The sequence below is a fragment of the Cetorhinus maximus genome, chromosome 26, assembly GCF_964194155.1.
Source record: "Cetorhinus maximus chromosome 26, sCetMax3.hap1.1, whole genome shotgun sequence".
Taxonomy (NCBI): Eukaryota; Metazoa; Chordata; class Chondrichthyes; order Lamniformes; family Cetorhinidae; genus Cetorhinus; species Cetorhinus maximus.
In genome coordinates this window covers 10,002,055-10,013,186 of record NC_135904.1, presented here as the reverse complement: position 1 = coordinate 10,013,186, position 11,132 = coordinate 10,002,055, and positions in this window count along the sequence as shown.

Below are 11,132 nucleotides of genomic sequence, written 5' to 3'. Positions count from 1 at the left end.
AAGATGGTGGTGAGCTGTCTTCTTGAACCGCTGCAGTAAATGTGGTGTGCGTGCACCCGCAGTGCTGTTAAGGAGGGAGTTCCAGGATTTTGACCCAGTGACAGCGAAGGAACGGCGATATATTTCCAAGTCAGGATGGTGAGTAGCTTGAAGGGGAACTTCCAGGCGGTGGTGTTCCCATGTGTCTGTTGCCTTTGTCCTTCTAGGTGGTAGTGGTCATGGGTTTGGAAGGTGCTGTCTAAGCAGGCTTGGTGAGTCCCTGCAGTGCATCTTGCAGATGGTACATAATGCTGCCACTGCGCATCAGTGGTGGAGGGAGTGAATGTTTATGGTTGTGCTGCCAATCAAGTGGGCTGCTTTGTCCTGGATGGTGTCAAGTGTCTTGAGTGTTGTGGGAGCTGCACTCATCCAGGCAAGTGGAGAGTATTCCATCAGAATCCTGACTTGTGCCTTGTAGATGGTGGACAGGCTTTGGGGAGTCAGGAGGTGAGTTACTCGCCACTGGATTCCTAGCCTCGTAGTTAAGAGTGAACCACATTACTGTGGACCTGGAGTCACATGCAGGCCAGACCAGGTAAGAAAGGCAGATTTCCTTCCCTGAAGGACATTAGTGTACCAGAAGCGTTTTTAACCACAACCGATGATAGTTTCATACTCACGATTACTGAGACTAATTAATCTGGCTTGTCTCTCCCATTCCACCCTCATTTACCTTTGTTTCCGATTCGCCAATGTCCTCCATGTGCCGGAGAATTTTGGTGACATCGGGTTGTTGTCAATGCTAGGGAAATCGAACACTTCAATTTCTGGTGCAGTGTCAGAATCAAGCACTTGCTGGTATGAAATGTTTAGATGGAGAGTAAAGGTCCCTGTATGCATTGCTTCATCAAGCACTCTAAGGTCAGGTATGTCAACCAGAGATTCTCCAGCCTAAACAACACATCTCAGTCTGAATCTCAAACACCTGCATTTATATATCATCTTTTACAACCTCAGGGTATCCCAAAGTGCTTTACAGCTAATTTTTGCACAGAACATAGAAAATTACAATTAGTAATGAAATTCCAAACAGATAATTAGGCGCTGGGTGAGGGATAAATATTAACCAGGACACTGAGAAAGCTCCCCTGCTCTTCTTTGAAATAGTACATGGGATCTTTAGCATCCACCAAAGAGTGCAGACAGGGCCTTGGTTTAATGTCTCATCCAAAAGTACTGCACTGCAATGTCAGCCTAGATTTCGTGCTCAAATCTCCGAAGTCTCTTGGATCCAAAACCTTCTGATTCAGAGGCAAGAGTGCTACCACTGAGTCACTGCTAATACCTACAAGACTGGGTATTAGAGTACCCTGTGTTCTGCTTTCCACACTGGCCATTCTTGAGTGAGGCCCTCAATTTACCGCCAAGTTAGGGGTCGTTCTGAACTATGGTTCTATACTCTCTAAAGAAAAGCATGATTGAAACTCCATTTTATGTAGTTAATGCCAGCAAAGAGCAGAGGGTTTTCATCTTCCTTGGTTCTAGAAATCAAAGAGGAATGTCTTTTATCTGTCTTAACCTCTTAGAACACTTCAGCAATGCACTGAATTCCCCGATAAATCAGGATCCTTAACCAGTTTATTTATTGGTTGCTCGGCCTCCAGGTTAACAAAGTTCGGGGTCAGGTTCACCTGCTACCCACCCTCAGAGCTCTTACCAGACTGCTACTTACTTTCCTGGCTCATTAAGAATAACCACTTGTGAGGAGCTTTTTAAACAATTATTCTCTGGGATGTGAGTGTCGCGGGCAATGCCAACATTTGTTGCTCATCCCTAATCACCATAGAAAAATTGATCATTTTAGAAAGCTATCCAGATATTTGAAGAAACAGTGCATGTTATATTCAATGTTTTTTTTTTCCAATTTTCACCTCTTTCTTTTCCCCCCTCCCTCACTGGCTTATACTGGGGTAAGGCTCCATGTTGTTTCCTTTCTAAGGCCAGGATTTTACAGCCCCTCTCGCCCGGTGGGGTAAAATACTGGCCCGAGCCACACACCATCCCAACTTAGACGCCACTCCACCATCACAAGGTCAAAATCCTGCACCTCCCTACCTACCAGTAACGTAGGTACCACATGAACTGCAACAATTCAAGAAGAGGAGCCTGGGGGGAGATGGTGATGTAGTGGTAATATCACTGGATGAGTAATTATGAGGCCCAGGCTAAAACTTTGGGAGTGTGGGTTCAAATCCCACCATGGTAGCTGGTGAAACTTAAATCATTTTATAAAGCTAGTCTCAGTAATAGTGACCATGATAACTATCAATGGTTATGTAAAAACCCACCTGGTTTACTAATGTGCCCTTAGGAAAGGGAATCTGCTATCCTTACCTAGTCTGGTTGACATGTTTTTTTTTTATTATTCATTTACAAGATGGGTTGTCACTGGCTAGACCAGCATTTATTGCCCATCCCTAATTGCCCTTGGGAAGGTGGTGCTGAGCTGCCTTCTTGAACCACTGCAGTCCGTGTGGTGTAGGTACACCCACAGAGCTGTTAGGCAGGGAGTTCCAGGATTTTGACCCAGTGACAGTGAAGGAACAGCGATATGTTTCCAAGTCAGGATGGTGAGTGGCTTGGAGGGGAACTTCCAGGTGGTGGTGTTCCCATCTATCTGCTGCCCTTGTCCTTCAATATGGTAGCAGTCATGGGTTTGGAAGGTGCTGTCTAAGGAGCCGTGGAAAGTTTCTACAGTGCATCTTGTAGATGGTACACTCTGCTGCCACTGTTCATCAGTGGTGGAGGGAGTGAATGTTTGTGGAAGGGGTGCGAATCAAACGGGCTGCTTTGTCCTGGATGGTGTCAAGCTTCTTGAGTGTTATTGGAGCTGCACTCATCTAGGCAAGTGGAAAATATTCCATCACATTCCTGACTTGTGCCTTGTAGATGGTGGACAGGCTTAGCAAAGTCAGGAGGTGAGTTACTTACCACAGGATTCCTAGCCTCTGACCTGCTCTTGTAGCCACAGTATTTATACAGCTAGTCCAGTTCAGTTTCTGGTTGGTGGTAACCCCCAGGATGTTGATAGCGAGGGATTCAGTAATGGTAATGCCATTGAACGTCAAGGGGCAATGGCCAGATTCTCTCTCATTGGAAATGGTCATTGCCTGGCACTTGTATGCTGGGAATATTAATTGCCACTTGTCAGCCCAAGCCTGGATATTGTCCAAGTCCTACTGCATTTGGACATGGACTGCTTCAGTATCAGAGGAATTACAAATGGTGCTGAACATTGTGCAATCATCAGCGAACATCCCCGCTTCTGGCCTTATGATGGAAGGAAGGTCATTGATGAAGCAGCTGAAGATGGTTGGGTCGAGGACACTACCCTGAGGAACTCCTGCAGTGATGCCCTGGAACTGAGATGATTCACCTCCAACAACCACAACCATCTTCCTTTGTGCTTGCTATGATTCCAACCAAAGGAGAATTTTCTCCCTGATTCCCATTGACTCCAGTTTTGCTAGGGCTCCTTGATGCCACACTCGGTCAAACATGGCCTTGATGTCCAGGGCAGTCACACTCACCTCCAGACCCACAGCAAAGTGGTTGACTCTCGGCTACCCTTAAGCCACTCAGTTCAAGGGCAACAAATGCTGACTTTGCCAGCGATGCCCACATGGCATGAAAGAATTAAGAAAATGATCCCTCTCACGCTTCACATAAAACTACTCTGTATTTTGTTTTATTTAAAGCCCCATTTCCACCCCACCCCCTCCTGCCTGTAATTGTTTTGTGTAAGTGTTAAACCCAGAGATGGGCAATAAAGGCAGCCTTGCCAGCAGCACTCATGATTAGAAAGTAAAATACCTTGCTTTAAGTGATCACTTTTGCTGGCTGAACCTGGGAAGAAAGAGTTCCCAAAGTGTTTTAGCTGAGGGCACATAACACAGACCAAACGCATGTCCACACTTGCACCTTTCTCAGCAAGTGTCACCGGCTCCCAATCAGTAACAGGAATCCCTCTTTAAGCTCTTCAGGTATTCAGGCCAAATGTAGCTCCTTATAGCTAATCTGACTGAGATCTGTTAACTAAAGCGCAGACTTATGATTGTACCTGGGACTCCCTATTTTGTATGAGAATCACCAATCAATAACCAGAATGTACTCAGTAGATCAATGGAATAAACTTGTCTTCAAAATTAACTAAGCTTGAAACAAGTTTGTTATTTAAATAATCAGAAACCAGGATATTGCAGTATATTTTTATGACTATATCTGCATCCTCAGGAACTGATTACCTTGAATTTTTAAGATAATTTAAGTAAAGTTCAAGGATAATATTGTTCATTATTTTCTGTGTTTACTTGACCAGGATGCATTTCATATAAAACTATTATATTTTTTGCTCTATTTAAAGTCCCATTTCCCCCTCCTGCCTGTAATTGTTTTGTTTAATTGTTAAACAGTTCCCATTTACTTTATAACCTTGCAATTCTCGTGGAAACATTTAGGGGCACTTCCTGGTAAAACAGGAATCAATAAGCATAATTCCTTGAATCTTCAGGGGGTGTTCAATGTTAAGGCAAGCTCTAGGATGAAGGGACATGGAATCAAACTGAGGCAAGGACAGATGGATACACATTGAAAATAATGGGATTTATTCTGTTTTCCCAGAGAGCACAGGATCTCTGGTCAAGGTCAAGTGATCAAGGTCCTAGTATTGTAGCACTGTTCCTCCATTGTGCTCTTTATGGGAATTCCTGCTTTGGGCATGGGATTGAGAATAACCCTATTACCTCTCCCTGCACGGATTAGTAAGTATAAGGATAAGCCGACCCAGGGAGGCAATGAAGTGGATGATGATGTATAGGACTATTGAAAATATCATACATAACACTTGAGATCAGTGCCTATTGAACACATTCCGCCCAATGGGTGGAGAGGGTCAGTCCTGGTCGTGTCAGGTCCTATATTCCTTAGGGAATTGGGACAAGTGAAAAGAAACTCTGGTGACATGCATCAGTGCCCTTAAACCATTAATCACGAGATCTCTTCCTTAATCAGGAGACTGTACCCATTGTTCCTTATAGCATACTTCCTTATTTGGGTTCCTTGCTCCCATGCTAATTATTTAGTTTTCTACATCAAACTGCGTCTGCCACCTTTTGGACCAGTTATGTGCAAAATCCAAAGCTTTTCAATCTGGTTCCATTCTTATTCACTATTTGCTCTGAATCTTTTCAATATTATCTGAAATCCAAGATCCAATGCACACAATATCCCACTTGAAGTCTTGAATGTAACTATCATACAGTGAAAGTCTTGCATATAGTCCACACTTCCCATATATGTCATGCTTACTTTATGTCACACTTCAGCCTTCACAAATTGTTGATTGGTTCAACATAAAATAGCAGCGGACCATAATTAAAAAGGTGGAGGCCGTAAAAATCCTAAGCAGGGAAAGGGCTAGAAAACGGGTCTAGTTCCACACTGTGTGTTACATGAGCCTCAATGCCATGCCCACCCCATCCCCACCACTTGACACCCTCATTGTTCTAAAACAGTGTAGCTTACTGTGAGTAATGCCAAAGGAGATATACCCAACACATATTTTGTCTGTCACACCTATCTTTTATGTAAAAATAAACTATTTTATCATCATAAAATCATAAGCTACAATTCCACCCCAAGTCATTCCACCCACCATCTGATTTTGCCCTTGGTAAAATATGGTAGCCCTGCAGTCATCCAATGAATGTCAAGAGCATTGTCCAAGAAAGAGGACAAAATTTGAAATCATTGCTTGGTGGTCATAATTCCAGTGACATATGTTGGCAGCAGGGCACACACTCATTCAAGGAGCCATGGGGTGGTGTTTCCATTGACAATATCGACAATAACTGGATCAACCAGTCCGTGTTTACAATGTGATAATAGCTACATTTTTTTATTCGTTCATCAGATGTGGGCATCACTGGCTGGGCCAGCATTTATTGCCCATCCCTAAATGCTCTTGAGAAGGTGGTGGTGATCTGCCTTCTTGAACCATTGCAATCCCTGTGGTGTAGGAACACCCACAGTGCTGTTAGGGAGGGAGTTCCAGGCTCCAGCAACACCGAAGGAGCGGCGATATATTTCCAAGCCAGGATGCTGAGTGGCTTGGAAGGGAAATTCCAGGTGGTGGTGTTCTCATGTGTCTGCTGCCCTTGTCCTTCTAGATGGTATCGGTCATGGGTTTGGAAGGTGCTGCCTAAGGAGCCTTGGTGAGTTTCTGCAGTGCATCTTGTGGATGGTACACTCTGCTGCCACTGTGCATCAGTGGTGGTGGGAGTGAATGTTTGTGGGAACATAAGACCATAAGAAATAGGAACAGGGTAGATCATTCGGCCCCTCGAGCCTGCTCCGCAATTCAATAAGGTCATGGCTGATCTTCTTGTGTTTCGATTTCCACATTCCCATCTAACCCCGATAGCCTTTGCTTCCCTTGCCTAACAAGAATCTATCTACAACAAAAATAAAAATAAAAATACCTGGAAAAACTCAGCAGGTCTGACAGCATCTGCGGAGAGGAATACAGTTAACGTTTCGAGTCCGTATGACTCTTCAACAGAACTAAGTAAAAATAGAAAAGAGGTGAAATGTCAGCAGGTTTAAGGGGGGTGGGACAAGTAGAGCTGGATAGAGGGCCAATGATAGGTGGAGATTGCCAAAAGATGTCATAGACAAAAGGACAACGAGGTGTCGAAGGTGGTGATATTATCTAAGGAATGTGCTAATAGATGACATTAAGGGTAGAAAGCAGGACGAGCAAGGTACAGATAACCCTAGTGGGGGTGGGGTGGGGTGGAGGGAAGGGATTGAAATAGGCTAAACGGTAGAGATAAAACAAGAACCTATCTACATCTGCCTTAAAAATATTCAATGACCCCCGTCTCCACCACCTTCTGAGGCAGAGAATTCCAAAGTCACACAACCCTCTGAGAGGAAACATTTCTCCTCATCTCTGTCCCCTAGTTTGGGACTCACCCACAAGAGGAAACATCCTTCCCATGTCCACCTTGTCAAGGCCGTTCAGGATCTTGCATACTTCAACCAAGGAGGGGTGCCAATCAAGCGGGCTGCTTTGTCCTGGATGGTGTCGGGCTTCTTGAATGTTGTTGGAGATGCACTTATCCAGGCAACTGGGGACTATTCCATCACACTCCTGACTTGTGCCTTGTCAATAGTGGACAGGCTCTGGGGAGTCAGGAGGTGAGTTACTCACCACAGGATTCCTAGTCTCTGACCTGCTCTTGTAGCCACAGTATTTATATGGCTAGTCCAGTTCAGTTTCTGGTCAATGGTAACCCCCAGGATGTTGATAGTGGGGGATTCAGTGATGGTAATGTCATTGAATGTCAAGGGGCGATGGCTAGGTTCCCTATTGTTGGAGATGGTCATTGCCTGGCACTTGTGTGGCACGAATGTTACTTGCCACTTGTCAGCCCAAGCCTGGATGTTGTCCAGGTCTTACTGCATTTGGACATGGACTGCTTCAGTATCTGAGGAGTCACGAATGGTGCTGAACATTGTGCAATCATCAGCGAACATCCCCACTTCTGACCTTATGGTGGAAGGAATGTCATTGATGAAGCAGCTGAAGATGGTTGGGCCTAGGACACTACCCTGAGGAACTCCTGCAGTGATGTCCTGGAACTGAGATGATTGACTTCCAACAACCACAACCATCTCCCTTTGTGCTAGGTATGACTCCAACCAGCGGAGAGTTTTCCCCCTAATTCCCATTGACTCCAGTTTTGCTAGGGCTCTTTAATGCCACACTTGGTGAAATACTGCCTTTATGTCAATGGAAGAAAACCAGCTGATGCATTAGGCAATTGGTAACTATGGTAGGTTATCACTTTCTGCACTGAACACCCAAAAGATTTTTCTGAGCTGTGTGACTCAATACCTTTCCAATAACAACAACTTATATTTATATAGCACCTTTAACATAATGGGGAGAATTTTCCCCATGTCGGGCGGGCCGGTTGGGAGCGGGTGTGGGCGGGCGCGGAGCTGATCGCCGCCCGTGATCGGCTCCATGGTGCCATTTTATGTGGGCGGGCCAATTAAGGCCCGCCCAGCGTGATGCACAGCCGGTAGTGTGTACAGGCGGTGGGGGGTGGGGGAAGCGGGAGAGTTGGAGCCTGCGCTGTTTTGCGCATGCGCGCGAAAGAGCACAAAAATCTCCCTGAGACAACTCCGTGCCTCAGGGAGATTAAGAATATAATCTGAATTTTTAATAAAGGAAGTTAAAAATTATTTGCACATGTCCCTTCATGTGACAGTGTCATGTGAGCTGGGACATGTTTATGAATTGAGCACATTTTATTTATTTATTTATTTAACAAAACCTTCAGGAAACCTCATCCCACCCGTGGATGAGATTTCCTGAAAAATGTGAAGGTCGCTTCGGCTCTTCGCCTGCCCCCGCCTCCCGCCAACCTTAAGATTGGACGAGCAACATTGATAATGACTTCAATTCATTTTTAAATGGCCTTAACAGGCCGTTGACAGTTCGGCCGGCGCGCAGCCGACTCTGGCACGCGGCCACCGAACGAAAGATCCGAACAGCGCGCGGTGACATTGGGACGCGCGTCAGTGTACGTGTCAGCGTGTCGGGCCCCGCCCCCGCTCACCAGCGTGAACATTCTGGCCAATGAAACATACCAAGGCACTGAACAAAGTATACCACTGACCACATAAGGAGATATTAGGTCAGGTGACCAAATGCCTGGTGAAACACGGAGGTTTTAAGGAGTGTCTTAAAGGAAGGAAAGTGAGGCCGGGACGCAGAGAGGTTTCGGGAGGGTATTCCAGAGCTTGGCAACCGAAGGCACAGCCGCCAATAGCGGAGCTATTGAAATTGGGGATGCACAAGAGTCCAGAATTAGAGGAGCGCAGATATCTCAGGGATATTCCAGGAGGTGAATTCATCCCCTAACCATTAACAGAAGCTCTGGATTATTTGTACTAAATGCCATTTACTGATTATTCCATGGTTACGATAATGATTTGTGACCTCAGTTTAAATGCAGCCTCAATTAAATTAAAATAGGACAGACATATACAGACAGACAGACAGATAGACAGGCAACATTGATGTGTATTTTCAAGATCTGGAGAATATAAAACATAATGAAAGTGATACCACAAGAGGTAAAGGCAATTCAGCCTTGAGCAGGTCTACAATATTCTACAACAGAGTAGTCTAGGCAGTATTCCTGCATCTCAATCAGAGACCACTGTTCACAGTTAACTGTTCTGGGTTAAGCTTAGGAGGGGGTGGGTGTCAAAACAAGGGCATGTGTCTACCAGGGCATTCATGATGTCAACATACACAATTCTCTTTTCTTTAGGGTCCTCAGTTACACGTGAAGGACACGGGTTGGAACGGGCATTTGTACGAGTTTGCTTCAGATTCTGAGAGGATGCAGAATATCTGTGACAACTTCTGCCTTTGAATGCTTAGAATGGGGCACTGTGAGGGGGATTCTATCTTTAACAGAGGGCTTGTTTACAAAGTGAACACAAAGGGAGGTGGCACAATGCCAAGACTACAAGGAGCCGTTTGAAAAGACCCTTCTCCATTACAAAGTAAAAGAACAATGATATATTATTCCACAGCAACTGGATAAGCATTTAATCATTGTGCGACATTCAACGAAAGCTTCATGCCCCAAAAAGAACCCTCAAAAATGTGTCCACTTTGTTACTTAACATACTGGCCTAAAGAGTTAGTTGCAAGCACTGCTTATTTAACAGGCTTTAAATGGCCCCCTACCCCCGTGATATCACCCCTAATAACTGTCCGCGGGAAGAGATGCTTATTACAATCGGCTAGTGTGTTCCTGCCATGTTGGTAAAAGCCAAGAAATGGCACCGCGTCCATGCCTGAAGCAAGCGTTATGCTCGTGTTTTAACTTGCAGCAAGTTCCATCTTCCATCCCTGTGCTTGCTGACCTACATGCATCCCAGTCAAGCAGTGTCTTGATTTTAAAATGCTCATCCTTGTTTTCAAATCCCTCCATGGCCTCCCCCCTCCCCCCTCCCTCCTCCCTATCTCTTTAACCCCCTTGATCTCCACAGCCCGAGATATCTGTGCTGGAATTCTGGCCTCTTGTGCACCCCCAATTTCAATCACTCTGCCATTGGTGGCCATGCATTCGGTTGCCTAAGCTCCAAGCTCTGGAATACTCTCCCTACACCTCTCCACCTCCTCCAGCCTTGCTTTCCTCCTTTAAGACACTCCTTAAAACCTGCCTCTTTTCAGTCAATTGACCTAATGGTCCAAATCTCCTTGATTTGAGGAGAAGCCTCCTATTGAGCTTGTGTTGCTGATGTGCCTCGGGACTCTCAGCAAGTCCCAGTGTACACGCATCCACGGAACTTTCGCAGGGTGTTTCAAGTTCTGCTTGCTGGTTTCATCCTGCCGGGATTGCTCCCTGATTCCAACGACAGTGGGATCAAACGGCCATAACCACGGACACTTGGGCCGTTTGTGTTATACTTGCCCTGGATTCAGTTGGAGCTTTCCTTAACAGGCACAAAACCTGCAAAACTCGAGGTAAGTTACTGGAGTGTCAAAGCAGTTCAGCACCCTGAGCAATGTTCCTCCCCTCTGTTCCGGCAATGTTCACAGCGCCTGGCTGACCATGTTAAACCCACCCCCTCCCCACCGTTCCTCCGTCCCAACAATGTTCACCCCCTGCCCCCACCCCCAGACAGTGCTCACCCACCATCCCACCCCCATCCCTGGACTGTGCTGATCCTCACCCACAGCCCCTCTCCCCACTCACCTTTCAGTATCCCTGACTCCTGTCCGGCCGATGTTGAAAGGGGGTCAGCATTGTCAGGGCGTTTGGGACAGGGTGGTGATTGAGCATTTTTGGTTTTTTTTGTGGGGTGGGGTGGCGGGGCGAGCGGTGAACAATTTCGAAGGGTGAGAGAGGGAGGGTGAACAGTTTTGGGGGTGAGATAGTGGGGTGACAATTGTTGGAAGGTGAGGGGGATTCAGCAGGGCAGTGGGGCGGGTCAGTTTAGGAGGCTGACAGCTCCATTTAAAACAGCGTCAGTCAATGAACGGAAGACAGACCTTAAGG